The 13,785-nt window shown below is 43.0% G+C and overlaps 1 protein-coding gene across 1 annotated transcript in view; it reads left to right on the top strand.

Moving 5' to 3' along the window:
- The window catches only part of LOC128663062 (core histone macro-H2A.1), a 136,087-nt gene that overhangs the window by 53,094 nt on the left and 69,208 nt on the right, over window positions 1-13,785 (top strand). The window lies entirely within an intron of this gene.

Raw genomic sequence — 13,785 nt, forward strand, 5'->3', positions numbered from 1 at the left:
GAATTAAAGGCCAGTATTAAATAATACTCTTAAAAACAGGGGTACTTTAATTCATTAAACATAACGCTGATCCTCCATCCGCATCTGCTGCTTCATTAGCATATTAATGATGAAACCTGCTTCCTCCAATCACTGCGTTGCCCCACGAGCTGGACACCAAAGGGGGCACACAACGATTGGAGGAAGCCAGATTCTGCATCGATCTGCTAAAGAAAGCAGCAGATGCGGGCGGAGGATCGGCGTTATGTTTACCGTAATGCAAATTTTTTAAAATAAGCATCTTTGTAAACTTGAATGATGTTTTTAAGAGTATTATTTAATACTGGCCTTTAATTTGGTACATTTTACAATCACTTTAACTGTATGGGATATTAATATATTGCATAAAAAATTGCAGCAGATTTTCCAGGTTACAATAGTGGACTTTTAACCTTTTTTCGAACTGTAAAATTTGGTTTTTAAAACGGTGTCATTTCTACCATTGAAACTAATATACCACTTCAGGCTAATGAGACAATTTAATATCTGTACATGGTATAAAGGCAAATCTGAAGCTGTAGGTATAAATAATTGCTACTATGCAGTTATTAAAGCTAATTTCACTATAAAGTACTACTCAGAGGTAAAACTAAATGGGATTTAATGAGAGCATTGGAATAAATGATATTTGTATGCTGAAGTGTTTTAAGTGGTAACAATACTGAGGTAAAATTGCATGTGTAAGTTAAATATGGGCAAAGGTGATTGTTAGAAGATAAGAGTATAAAGGTTAGGGATGAGTTACAGTCTTTGAAAAGATAGAAGTTATTGATCCAATGTAAACATAATTGTAGTGTAATGTGTGACACTGATTATCTAGTGAATGTGTTTTATTAGCAGTACATTAGAAACTGCTATCATATATTTGGTTACTACAGGTGCTTCACAATTACATGTGAACTCTTGAGTTATAGCTGTTTGTGCATGATATAAAATAGTCAACATGAATAAAGATACCATTTGTGTTGCAATAAGTGGCCATAAATAACTGGTTGCATTTTATTTACAGCAGAGTAAGGTTGAAGAGTAAAAGTTACTGTCATGAGATGCAGGACATATGCAGGACACAGCAATGATGGTATAACTCTATTTTATTGCAGAGCATAGCAATACACATCTAGTTAGGTTGATTGTACTAAACTACCTGCGACACAGACACCGGACCTAAGCCCCGCCCACACACTAGTGACATCACATCCTGCTCTCATCACATCTTCCCCTTTTTCAAAGGCGAAGCATACATTTGCATATAACAAATAACAAGATACACAAACAGAGTATACAACAACATTTTTGTTTTTGAACATTATATAAACAAATAGGTTAGAAAACATGAACAAATAAATTACATCCTGACTTGGACATCAGGGTAGACTACCCTAGTCCACATTTACCATGGGATTATTCTGCCCATACTTCCGGTCACTGTTCTAGCTAAAGTCAGTCCCTATATCGGGCCGGAAGTTTCACCACTCTTCTGCTTGATGTAACTTTGCATGAACTGTCCTCTGATACAGAAGATGGTGAACAAGAGTCCGCTGGAGGCAAAGATATATCCCCGTTGTGGTCTTGCTGAGGGGAAGGCACCTCTCTTAGAACAGGGGATCCCACCAGCGGTGGTACTGAGGCATCCAGTTCCAGACTCTCAGGTACAGACTGAAGATGTCTTCGGTTACGGCGTGTAACCGTCCCTCCCTCCGTAAGGACTGTATAAGACCTTGGTTCTGGAGAGCGGCCAACTACCTAACAACTTTCTTCTCATCGTCCAGTTTAATTCTGACACTTTTTCCCGCTTTCAGTTCCTGTAAGGGCCTGACAGAATGTCTCCTGTCGTAGAAGAAACGATAACCCTTTTTGGCCTCTTCATCCCTCCTAAGGACTTCATCCCAAGGAACAGGGCCAGGCGGCTTGAAGACACCCACTGAGGGTAAGTGGTGCGAATCTGGCGTCCTAGCATCAGCTGTGCTGGGCTAAACCCGGTGGCTTGAATGGGCGTCGCCCTGTATGACAAGAGGGCTAGGTACGGCTCAGAATGCTTTAGAATTAATTTTGTTGTTTGAACTGCCCTTTCAGCCATTCCGTTGGCCTGCGGATAATGTGGACTTGATGTGGAATGTACAAAATCATATTCCCTGCTGAAAGCACTGAACTCTGTAGAAGCAAACTGCATACCCTTATCGCTCCATTGGAATGCCCCAGCGGGCGAAAAAGCTCTTCAGGCGAATGATAACGGCCTGACTTGTGATATCATTCAGGGGTGCAATTTCCAAATACCTGGAATAGTAGTCGATCACAACAAGAAACTTTTTCCCGTGCAGTTCACACAAATCAGCAGCTATTTTCTGCCACGGCCCCGCAGGCAGCGGAGTAGAAATCAAGGGCTCCCTTCTCTGAGTAGGCCGGCGTTCCCGGCAAAAGGCACATTTAGGCACATGATTTGCAATGTCGGAGCTGATCCCAGGCCACCCCACAGCTGTAGCTGCCCTTTCTCTGCACTTTGTAATGCCTAAGTGGCCATCATGAATCCTGTTTAACATCTCCTTCCTCATGCTGACAGGAATTACAATGCAGTCTTGGAACAGCACCAACCCCTCCAGCTCCGTGAGCTGCGACCTCTCTGGCTAGTAAGCATTTAAAGACATCCAGGCTGCCCGGCTCTCGGGCCAGCCTTCTTTTATGTACCTTATAACTTCTTGCAGATCTGTGTCCAAATATGTCTCTTTCTTTATCTCTTCCAGTTTCCTTGAAGAAATGGACTTAGAGGCCAGAACAGAATCAACATACACTTTCAAATCCGATTCTGTGGAGGATTCTTCAGCAGCAGCCAGCAGGAGCCTGGATAGTTTATCCGCCAAAAACAGTTGTTTTCCCGGCACATGCACTGCCTGAACATTGAACCTGAGCAATCTCATTAAAAGTCTCTGGCATCTCAAGGGTGTTTTGTCAATGTCATAAGAGTTGATTAGAGGGACTAGCGGTTTGTGGTCAGTTTCCAGACTAAATTTCTCCAAACCCACTAGATAGCGCTGGAAGCGCTCACAGGCCCAAACTGCAGCCAGGCACTCTTTCTCAATTTGAGCGTATTTTGACTCTGCAGCCGTCAGTGTGCGGGAACAGTAGGCGATGGGCTGTAGTTTATTTTCGTTCAGCTGCAGGAGTGCAGCCCCACAACCCATAACTGCTTGCATCGGCACTAACCACAGTATTTTTTTGAAGGGTCGTAGAACCCCAGCACTGGGGCAGACCCCAGCAGGGACTTGGCATGCAGGAAAGCTTTTTCTTGTGAAGGTCCCCAGACCCAGGCAACATCTTTCTTAAGCAACTCTGTAATAAACTAAACTTAAAACTGTTGATAAATCTGGAAGAAACTTGCCCATGTAATTTACAAGGCCCAATATCTGTCTCAGCTCATGTACATCAGAAGGACTTTTCATCTGTTCAATAATAATTTTCTCAGGGTCTGGCTTGATGCCATCCCCGTTGCTGATATGCCCAAAGTAGCATAATTCAGTTTTCCTAAAATTACATTTTTCTTTATTCAGCTTCAGCCCAGACTCTTTGATAGCCTGTAGCACACAACTCAAACGCTGATCATGCTCCTCCACTGTAGACCCATACACTAGAATGTCGTCCATGACGACCGCTGTGCCCACGTGGTCACTCAGGAGAGAACTCATTTCCCTTTGAAAGATTTCAGGAGCGGAGGATATCCCAAAGGGGAGTCTGCAGAAGCAGAACCGACCTACCGATGTGATAAAGGTAGTCAGTTTGCGGCACTTTGGATCCAGGGTGATCTGCCAACAGCCGCTAGAAGCGTCTAATGTGGAAAAGAACTTCGCCCCAGCCAACTTTGGAGCTATATCTTCTAATGTCGGCAGCAAAAATCTCTCCCTCTTCACTGCCTCATTCAACCTTTTCAGGTCCACACAGATGCACACCTTTCCGTTTTTCTTTGCAACTGGAACAATGGGGGCACACCAATCAGTCGCTTCAACAACCTCTTCAATAACCCCCATAGACTTCATGCGCATAAGCTCCTTCTCCACTTGAGGCATGAGCTGGAACGGAATTCTACGAGGAGTAGAAATACTGTATGGGACTGCATCACTTTTAAGTGCTATACGAACTGGTTTGCAATTCAGTAGGCCCAACTCGCCAAACATATCTTCGGAAATCTCATTCACTCTGGCCACGAGGCCCAAGTCACAGGATGCTTTTCTGCTCAATAAATTGTTAACACACTGACCTCGAATCACATGCACCCACATGGTGAACTTTCTTTACTTGTACTCACAGCTGGCAAGAAATTTCCCTGCACAATCAATGCGGCCACCAGGACTATGGACATTTGTAGTAACCTTCGCCAGCTGGGGCTGTCGAGGCAGTTTCATAAATTCATCAAAAGACATTACAGTGATATCTGCTCCTGTGTCAATCTTAAAATCAACTTTGTCTCCCATTACAGTAAAAGTAACTTTCCAATCTTCCTCTGAGCTTGGCCGTTCCACAACGGACCCCACAAAAGACACTTCCTGACCCTCCTGGTCACCGTCCACCTGCATCTCCTTAATGTATTCAGTTCTACACACCACTTCAAAATGGCCCATTCTGTTACATTTTCTGCATCTTTTATCCCTGGCCGGGCATATAACACTCTGATCATGAGCACGGTAGCACCGCGTGCATCAGGCATATTGCGCCCATCCACTTCTAGGCCTTTCCAGTACTTTAGATCTACCGCTCACACTGTGCCTTTCACTAGCATTTTTCCTAGACTGTTGCACTTCATCCACAATACTCTCAGACCTCAGATCAGCACTTTGCTTTTTCACCAGTTCACTCTGGCGGGCCATCCTAATAGCCCCATCTAATGTTAAATCATGCTCTAACTGCAGCTTCAGTGAGACTTCAGCATTTGCAATCCCAATAACTATTCTGTCTCTGATTTGCTCTTCTTTAGCAACACCAAACTCACAGAATTCAGCTAGTTCATACAGGCTGCGCACAAAAGACTCCACAGATTCTCCCACACGCTGATTACGTTTGTGAAAACAAGCTCTCTCATAAATCACATTTCTTTTGGGCACAAATTGGGCACTGAGTTTATCCATAACTATATCAAAGTCAAATTCTTCCCCCTCTTGGAAAGTAAAAGCATTGAACACTGGCTCCACATCTTTCCCCATAGAGTATAAAAGAGAATTAACTTGTACTTCACCACTCTCCTTGTTCAGTTTGGAAGCAATCCTGAAGCGCTGAAACCGCTGACGCCATGTGGGCCAAGCTGCAGGCTGAGAGAAGTCAAAAGGCTCAGGTGGGGTAAACTTTGACATTGCAATCGATCAGGAACAGAAGCGCAGTCCAGAACTTCTGACACCATGTCATGAGATGCAGGACACAGCAATGATGGTACAACTCTATTTCTCCTGTTAAGTGTAGTCAGTCCACGGGTCATCATTACTTCTGGGATATTAACTCCTCCCCAACAGGAAGTGCAAGAGGATCACCCAAGCAGAGCTGCTATATAGCTCCTCCCCTCTACGTCACACCCAGTCATTCTCTTGCACCCAACTAATAGATAGGATGTGTGAGAGGACTGTGGTGATTATACTTAGTTTTTATATCTTCAATCAAAAGTTTGTTATTTTAAAACAGCACCGGAGTGTGTTGTTCCTTCTCAGGTAGAATTTGAAGAAGAATCTACCTGAGTTTTTGGATGATTTTAGCCGGCGTAGCTAAGATTCATTTTGCTGTTCTCGGCCATTCTGAGGAGTGAGGTAAACTTCAGATCAGGGGACAGCGGGCAGGTTCACCTGCAAAGAGGTATGTTGCAGTATATTATTTTCTGAGGAATGGAATTGACTGAGAAAATACTGCCAATACCGATATAATGTAAGTTCAGCCTTAAATGCAGTAGTAGCAACTGGTATCAGGCTGTTATGTATATATGTGTACACTTCAGTATTCTGGGGAATGGCACTTCACTGGGATAATACTATATGCATATAATTTTTAGCCTAACTTGCAGTGGGAACGTCTAGCAACAGGCTGTTTAATGACATTTCATGTTATTTGATTTTAAACGTTTTTGCTGGCTTGCTAAATTGTTTAATTATCTGAGGTACTGGGTGAAAAATTGTTTTGGGCACTGTTTTTCCACTTGGCTGTCGTTTATTTTAATTTAAGACAGTTTACTGAACTTCCCTCACTGCTGTGTGTGAGGGGGAGGGGCCTATTTTGGCGCTTTTGCTACGCATCAAAAATTCAGTCAAAAGTCTGTTTCTCTCCCTGCATGATCGGATCGTCTCTACAGAGCTCAAGGGTCTTCAAAAATTATTTTGAGGGAGGTAATCACTCACAGCAGACCTGTGAGATTGTGCTTTGACTGTGATAAAAAACGTTTATATTTTGTACATTTTTTTCTGCTATTAAGGGTTAGTTATCCATTACTAATGGGGGCAATCCTTTGCTAAATTTATGCCTTTACCGGGAAAAATTTGGTTTTTATAATTTCTCCGGTTCATTGTTATTCAACTGTCATAATTTTTTTCTGTGCTTCTTAAAGGCACAGTGCATTTTCCATATTACTTGTAATTTGAGTGAAAAGTATTTCCAAGCTTGCTAGTTTAATTGCTAGTTTGTTAAACATGTCTGACTCAGAGGAATATCTCTGTGCTATATGTGCAAAAGCCAAGGTGGAGCCCAATAGAAATTTATGTACTAATTGCATTGATGCTACTTTAAATAAAAGTCATTCTGTACAAATTGAACATCATTCACCAAACAACGAGGGGGAAGTTATGCCGACTAACTTGCCTCACGTGTCAGTACCTGCATCTCCCGCTCGGGAGGTGCGTGATATTGTAACGCCGAGTACTTCAGGGCGGCCATTACAAATCACACTACAGGACATGGCTAATGTTATGACTGAAGTTTTGTCTAAATTACCAGAACTTAGAGGTAAGCGAGATCACTCTGGGGTGAGAACAGAGTGCGCTGATAATATTAGGGCCATGTCAGATACTGCGTCACAATTTGCAGAACATGAGGACGGAGAGCTTCATTCTGCGGGTGACGGATCTGATCCAAATAAACTGGATTCAGACATTTCAAATTTTAAGTTTAAGCTGGAAAACCTCCGTGTATTACTAGGGGAGGTGTTAGCGGCTCTGAATGATTGTAACACAGTTGCAATACCAGAGAAAATGTGTAGGTTGGATAAATATTTTGCGGTACCGTCGAGTATTGACGTTTTTCCTATACCTAAGAGACTTACTGAAATTGTTACTAAGGAGTGGGATAGACCCGGTGTGCCTTTCTCACCCCCTCCTATATTCAGAAAGATGTTTCCAATAGACGCCACCACACAGGACTTATGGCAAACGGTCCCTAAGGTGGAGGGAGCAGTTTCTACTTTAGCTAAGCGTACCACTATCCCGGTGGAGGATAGCTGTGCCTTTTCAGATCCAATGGATAAAAAGTTAGAGGGTTACCTTAAGAAAATGTTTGTTCAACAAGGTTTTATATTGCAACCCCTTGCATGCATTGCGCCTGTCACGGCTGCAGCAGCATTTTGGTTTGAGTCTCTGGAAGAGACCCTTGACTCAGCTCCATTAGATGAGATTACACACAAGCTTAAAACCCTTAAGCTAGCTAATTCATTTATTTCTGATGCCGTAGTACATTTAACTAAACTTACGGCTAAGAATTCCGGATTCGCCATTCAGGCGCGCAGAGCGCTGTGGCTAAAATCCTGGTCAACTGATGTTACTTCTAAATCTAAATTACTTAACATACCTTTCAAAGGGCAGACCTTATTCGGGCCCGGTTTGAAAGAAATTATCGCTGACATTACAGGAGGTAAAGGCCATGCCCTGCCTCAAGACAGAGCCAAACCTAGGGCTAGACAGTCTAATTTTCGTGCCTTTCGTAACTTCAAGGCAGGAGCAGCATCAACTTCCTCTTCACCAAAACAGGAAGGAGCTGTTGCTCGCTACAGACAAGGCTGGAAACCTAACCAGTCCTGGAACAAGGGCAAGCAGGCCAGAAAACCTGCTGCTGCCCCTAAGACAGCATGAAGTGAGGGCCCCCGATCCGGGAACGGATCTAGTGGGGGGCAGACTTTCTCTCTTCGCCCAGGCTTGGGCAAGAGATGTCCAGGATCCCTGGGCGTTAGAGATCATATCTCAGGGATATCTTCTGGACTTCAAAGCCTCTCCCCCAAAAGGGAGATTTCATCTTTCAGGGTTGTCAACAAACCAGATAAAGAAAGAGGCGTTTCTACGCTTTGTACAAGATCTTTTACTAATGGGAGTGATCCATCCGGTTCCGCGGTCGGAACACGGACAAGGGTTTTACTCAAATCTGTTTGTGGTTCCCAAGAAAGAAGGAACCTTCAGACCAATCTTGGATTTAAAGATCCTAAACAAATTCCTAAGAGTTCCATCGTTCAAAATGGAAACTATTCGGACAATCTTACCCATGATCCAAAAGGGTCAGTACATGACCACAGTGGATTTAAAGGATGCCTACCTTCATATACCGATTCACAAAGATCATTACCGGTATCTAAGGTTTGCCTTCCTAGACAGGCATTACCAGTTTGTAGCTCTTCCATTCGGGTTGGCTACGGCTCCAAGAATCTTCACAAAGGTTCTGGGCTCTCTTCTGGCGGTACTAAGACCGCGAGGAATTTCGGTGGCTCCGTACCTAGACGACATTCTGATACAAGCGTCAAGCTTTCAAACTGCCAAGTCTCATACAGAGTTAGTACTGGCATTTCTAAGGTCGCATGGGTGGAAGGTGAACGAAGAGAAGAGTTCTCTCTTACCACTCACAAGAGTTCCCTTCTTGGGGACTCTTATAGATTCTGTAGAAATGAAGATTTACCTGACAGAAGACAGGTTAACAAAGCTTCAAAATGCTTGCCGTGTCCTTCATTCCATTCAACACCCGTCAGTGGCTCAATGCATGGAGGTAATCGGCTTAATGGTAGCGGCAATGGACATAGTACCCTTTGCACGCCTACATCTCAGACCGCTGCAATTGTGCATGCTAAGTCAGTGGAATGGGGATTACTCAGATTTGTCCCCTACTCTGAATCTGGATCAAGAGACCAGAAATTCTCTTCTATGGTGGCTTTCTCGGCCACATCTGTCCAGGGGGATGCCATTCAGCAGACCAGATTGGACAATTGTAACAACAGACGCCAGCCTACTAGGTTGGGGCGCTGTCTGGAATTCCCTGAAGGCTCAGGGATCATGGACTCAGGAGGAGAGTCTCCTTCCAATAAACATTCTGGAATTGAGAGCAGTTCTCAATGCCCTTCTGGCTTGGCCTCAGTTAACAACTCGGGGGTTCATCAGGTTTCACTCGGACAACATCACGACTGTAGCTTACATCAACCATCAAGGAGGGACAAGAAGCTCCCTAGCGATGATGGAAGTATCAAAGATAATTCGCTGGGCAGAGTCTCACTCTTGCCACCTGTCAGCGATCCACATTCCTGGAGTGGAGAACTGGGAGGCGGATTTCCTAAGTCGTCATACTTTTCATCCGGGGGAGTGGGAACTTCATCCGGAGGTCTTTGCCCCAATACTTCGACTTTGGGGCAAACCAGAGATAGATCTCATGGCGTCTCGCCAGAACGCCAAGCTTCCTTATTACGGGTCCAGGTCCAGGGACCCGGGAGCAGTCCTGGTAGATGCTTTGACAGCACCTTGGACCTTCGGGATGGCCTATGTGTTTCCACCCTTCCCGATGCTTCCTCGATTGATTGCCAGGATCAAACAGGAAAGAGCATCAGTAATTCTAATAGCGCCTGCGTGGCCACGCAGGACCTGGTATGCAGATCTAGTGGACATGTCATCCTGTCCACCTTGGTCTCTGCCTCTGAGACAGGACCTTCTAATTCAGGGTCCTTTCAAACATCAAAATCTAATTTCTCTGAAGCTGACTGCTTGGAAATTGAACGCTTGATTTTATCAAAGCGTGGTTTTTCGGAGTCAGTTATTGATACCTTAATACAGGCTAGGAAACCTGTTACCAGAAGGATTTACCATAAAATATGGCGTAAATACTTACATTGGTGCGAATCCAAGAGTTACTCATGGAGTAAGGTTAGGATTCCTAGGATATTGTCTTTTCTACAAGAGGGTTTAGAAAAGGGTTTATCTGCTAGTTCCTTAAAGGGACAGATCTCAGCTCTGTCCATTCTTTTACACAAACGTCTGTCAGAAGTTCCAGACGTTCAGGCTTTTTGCCAGGCTTTGGCCAGGATTAAGCCTGTGTTTAAAACTGTTGCTCCACCATGGAGCTTAAATTTAGTTCTTAACGTTTTACAGGGTGTTCCGTTTGAACCCCTTCATTCCATTGATATCAAGCTGTTATCTTGGAAAGTTCTGTTTATAATGGCTATTTCCTCGGCTCGTAGAGTCTCTGAGTTATCAGCCTTACATTGTGATTCTCTGTATCTGATTTTTAATTCAGATAAGGTAGTTCTGCGTACTAAACCTGGGTTCTTACCTAAGGTTGTCACTAACAAGAATATCAATCAAGAGATTGTTGTGCCATCATTGTGTCCTAATCCTTCTTCAAAGAAGGAACGACTTCTGCACAATCTAGATGTAGTCCGTGCCCTGAAATTTTATTTACAGGCAACTAAAGATTTTCGCCAAACTTCTTCCCTGTTTGTCGTTTATTCTGGACAGAGGAGAGGTCAAAAAGCTTCTGCTACCTCTCTCTTTTTGGCTTCGTAGCATAATACGTTTAGCCTATGAGACTGCTGGACAGCAGCCTCCTGAAAGAATTACAGCTCATTCCACTAGAGCTGTGGCTTCCACTTGGGCCTTTAAGAACGAGGCCTCTGTTGAACAGATTTGCAAGGCTGCAACTTGGTCTTCTCTTCATACTTTTTCCAAATTTTCCAAATTTGACACTTTTGCTTCTTCGGAGGCTGTTTTTGGGAGAAAGGTTCTTCAGGCAGTGGTCCCTTCCGTATAAAGAGCCTGCCTGTCCCTCCCGTCATCCGTGTACTTTAGCTTTGGTATTGGTATCCCAGAAGTAATGATGACCCGTGGACTGACTACTCTTAACAGGAGAAAACATAATTTATGCTTACCTGATAAATTCCTTTCTCCTGTAGTGTAGTCAGTCCACGGCCCGCCCTGTTTTTTATGGCAGGTCTAAATTTTTAAATTATACTCCAGTCACCACTGCACCCTATAGTTTCTCCTTTCTCGTTTGGTTCTCGGTCGAATGACTGGGTGTGACGTAGAGGGGAGGAGCTATATAGCAGCTCTGCTTGGGTGATCCTCTTGCACTTCCTGTTGGGGAGGAGTTAATATCCCAGAAGTAATGATGACCCGTGGACTGACTACACTACAGGAGAAAGGAATTTATCAGGTAAGCATAAATTATGTTTTTATTGCAATACAATACACATCTAGTCAGGTTGATTGTACTAAACTAACTGCGACACAGACACCGGACCTAAGCCCCGCCCACAAACTAGTGACATCACATCCTGCTCTCATCACAGTTACTACAATTGACTTTGCATAATAACAATGACCAAACACCCCACAAACATGAAAAAGTTGTTAAGATTTCATTCTTGGGCTTATTGACAGTATTAGGGATTGGTTAGCCTCTTGCAATCACTTGTGGCTGGCCAGCTATTACACTGGAGACAGAAGTTCTTAGGTCCAAGCTTTTCATCAGCTTTCAAATAAATGCAGTTATTAGCTTTTAGCTGTCATAACATTGCTTTTAGGCTGGCAGAATTTGATACCTGGGGGTAGATTTATCAAGCAGCAGTTGCTGCTTTCTACGCCGGAAACCTAAGTTAAGAAGCAAGTCATAAGACTGCAGCTCCTTAACTTGTCCACCACCTTTTAGGTGGCAGACTACAATCATCCCGATCCAATCAGGATGATTGACACCCCCTGCTAGCGGCTGATTGTCTGCAAATGTGCAGGGGTCGGCATTGCACAAGCATTTCACAAGAAATGCTTGTGCAATGGTAAATGCCGACAGCGTATTGGCACTATTGCTAGCCGATGCAGAGGTTAACAACTGGTATTTGTAGGACGGGCCTGGTACGTCCTTGGTCGTTAAGTAGTTAAAAAGATCAGTAAGGATGTCTAGGGTGTTCCCCCCCCCTGAACCCGCTAAATATGTTGTGTCAGTATAAATAGAAAAGTAGGAAAACTCGGGTAACTACAGATTTGTCAGTTTGAGTTTAATAATAGATTATGTAAAAAAAAATAATAGTTCAGGGTATTGTTTATAATGATATCTGTTTCCCCACAAATGATGCAATGTTCTTGGTTTTATAGAAATATACTATTGTTTGTGTATTATGGGCTAGTAATCCACTCCACAGTTAGGATGTGGCAGAAAGTTTCAGGTAAGGAATCCAGTCCAGGTTTTCCCCACAATCTAGACTTTGCTTACCTGTAGTAGATATTTAATTATAAGGTTTGTTGTTGGTGTGGATTATATTCTACAGCAGAGCTTTCCAAACTTTTCATGTTGGTGACACACTTTTTAGACCTACATCATTTTGCGACACAGTAATTAATTCAGTTGTACTAGCAAAAAGGAGGTTAAACTAACTTGTTTTAAGAGATACGGACACATACATAAATTATATAATAATGAAATTTGCAAGTAACAGTATGTATGTGCAAGAATTAAAAAAAGTTTAATAACACCAATAGCTACTTACTATTTTAATGGGATGTATGAGGTTAATGGGATGAACACAATTTCTGAATATTTGGTGGAATATTAGATAAAGACACTCACATTTCATCATCAAGCATTTTTAAGTTTCCACTTCCTATTCATATATCAAGAGCAGGAGCAGCAATGCACTACTGGGAGCTAGTTGCAAAAAACCCCCACTGACTTCTGACTTCAGCTCAGCGTTTAAGCTGCTGCCCTCAGAGCTCGGTGAGTCCGATTGACTACTGCCCACGCTGCAAACATACTGCTGCCCCACTCAATTACTACACATGCAGTCACAAGCCAATTAAGGAGACTACACATCAGGAGCCAATGTGCCGCCAATGGGAATAGTTTCAGTTCCCACTGAGCTCCGCTAATTTGTTAAGATTATCTGTGACCCACAAGGTATCAATCATGTGTCAACCATGTGATATGCATAGCAGACAGGCGGAAAGTCAGAAACCAAAAAAAAAAAAAAATTGAAAACAAAATTTGCTGAAGCAGGGACACACCTACACACTGCTGGCGACACACTAGTGTGTCCCGACACACAGTTTGGAAAGCACTGTTCTACAGTATAGTAAGTGCTGTGGAGCAAGGTTTTTGTTTTGTTTATGTTGGAAAATTACTGTCTGCTGCAAATTGTCTGAAATTAAACAGGACAACACAACTAAACCAGTGTGTGGAACACTTTTCTGCTGCAAAAAAAGACTGTTTCAAAGCTGATCCCAAGACAAATCACCAAAGAGATAATAATTGTGTCACAAAACATTAATGGAAAATCTTAAATGAAATAATTTGACTTACATAAAGCCACACAATTTATAGTACCAAAAACAGCACAGTTTTACTTCAGGAAGATTATGTCAGGCTAATCTAATTTACTTCTTTGACTTAGTAACTAAAGTGTTAGGCCAGGGACATGCAGAAGATTTAGCTCATCTAGATTTCTGTAGAAGCATTTGACACTGTCCCACAAAACAAGCAATATCATAAACTTTACTCCTTTTCTAA

Source organism: Bombina bombina, chromosome 6 (assembly GCF_027579735.1).
Source record: "Bombina bombina isolate aBomBom1 chromosome 6, aBomBom1.pri, whole genome shotgun sequence".
NCBI lineage: Eukaryota > Metazoa > Chordata > Amphibia > Anura > Bombinatoridae > Bombina > Bombina bombina.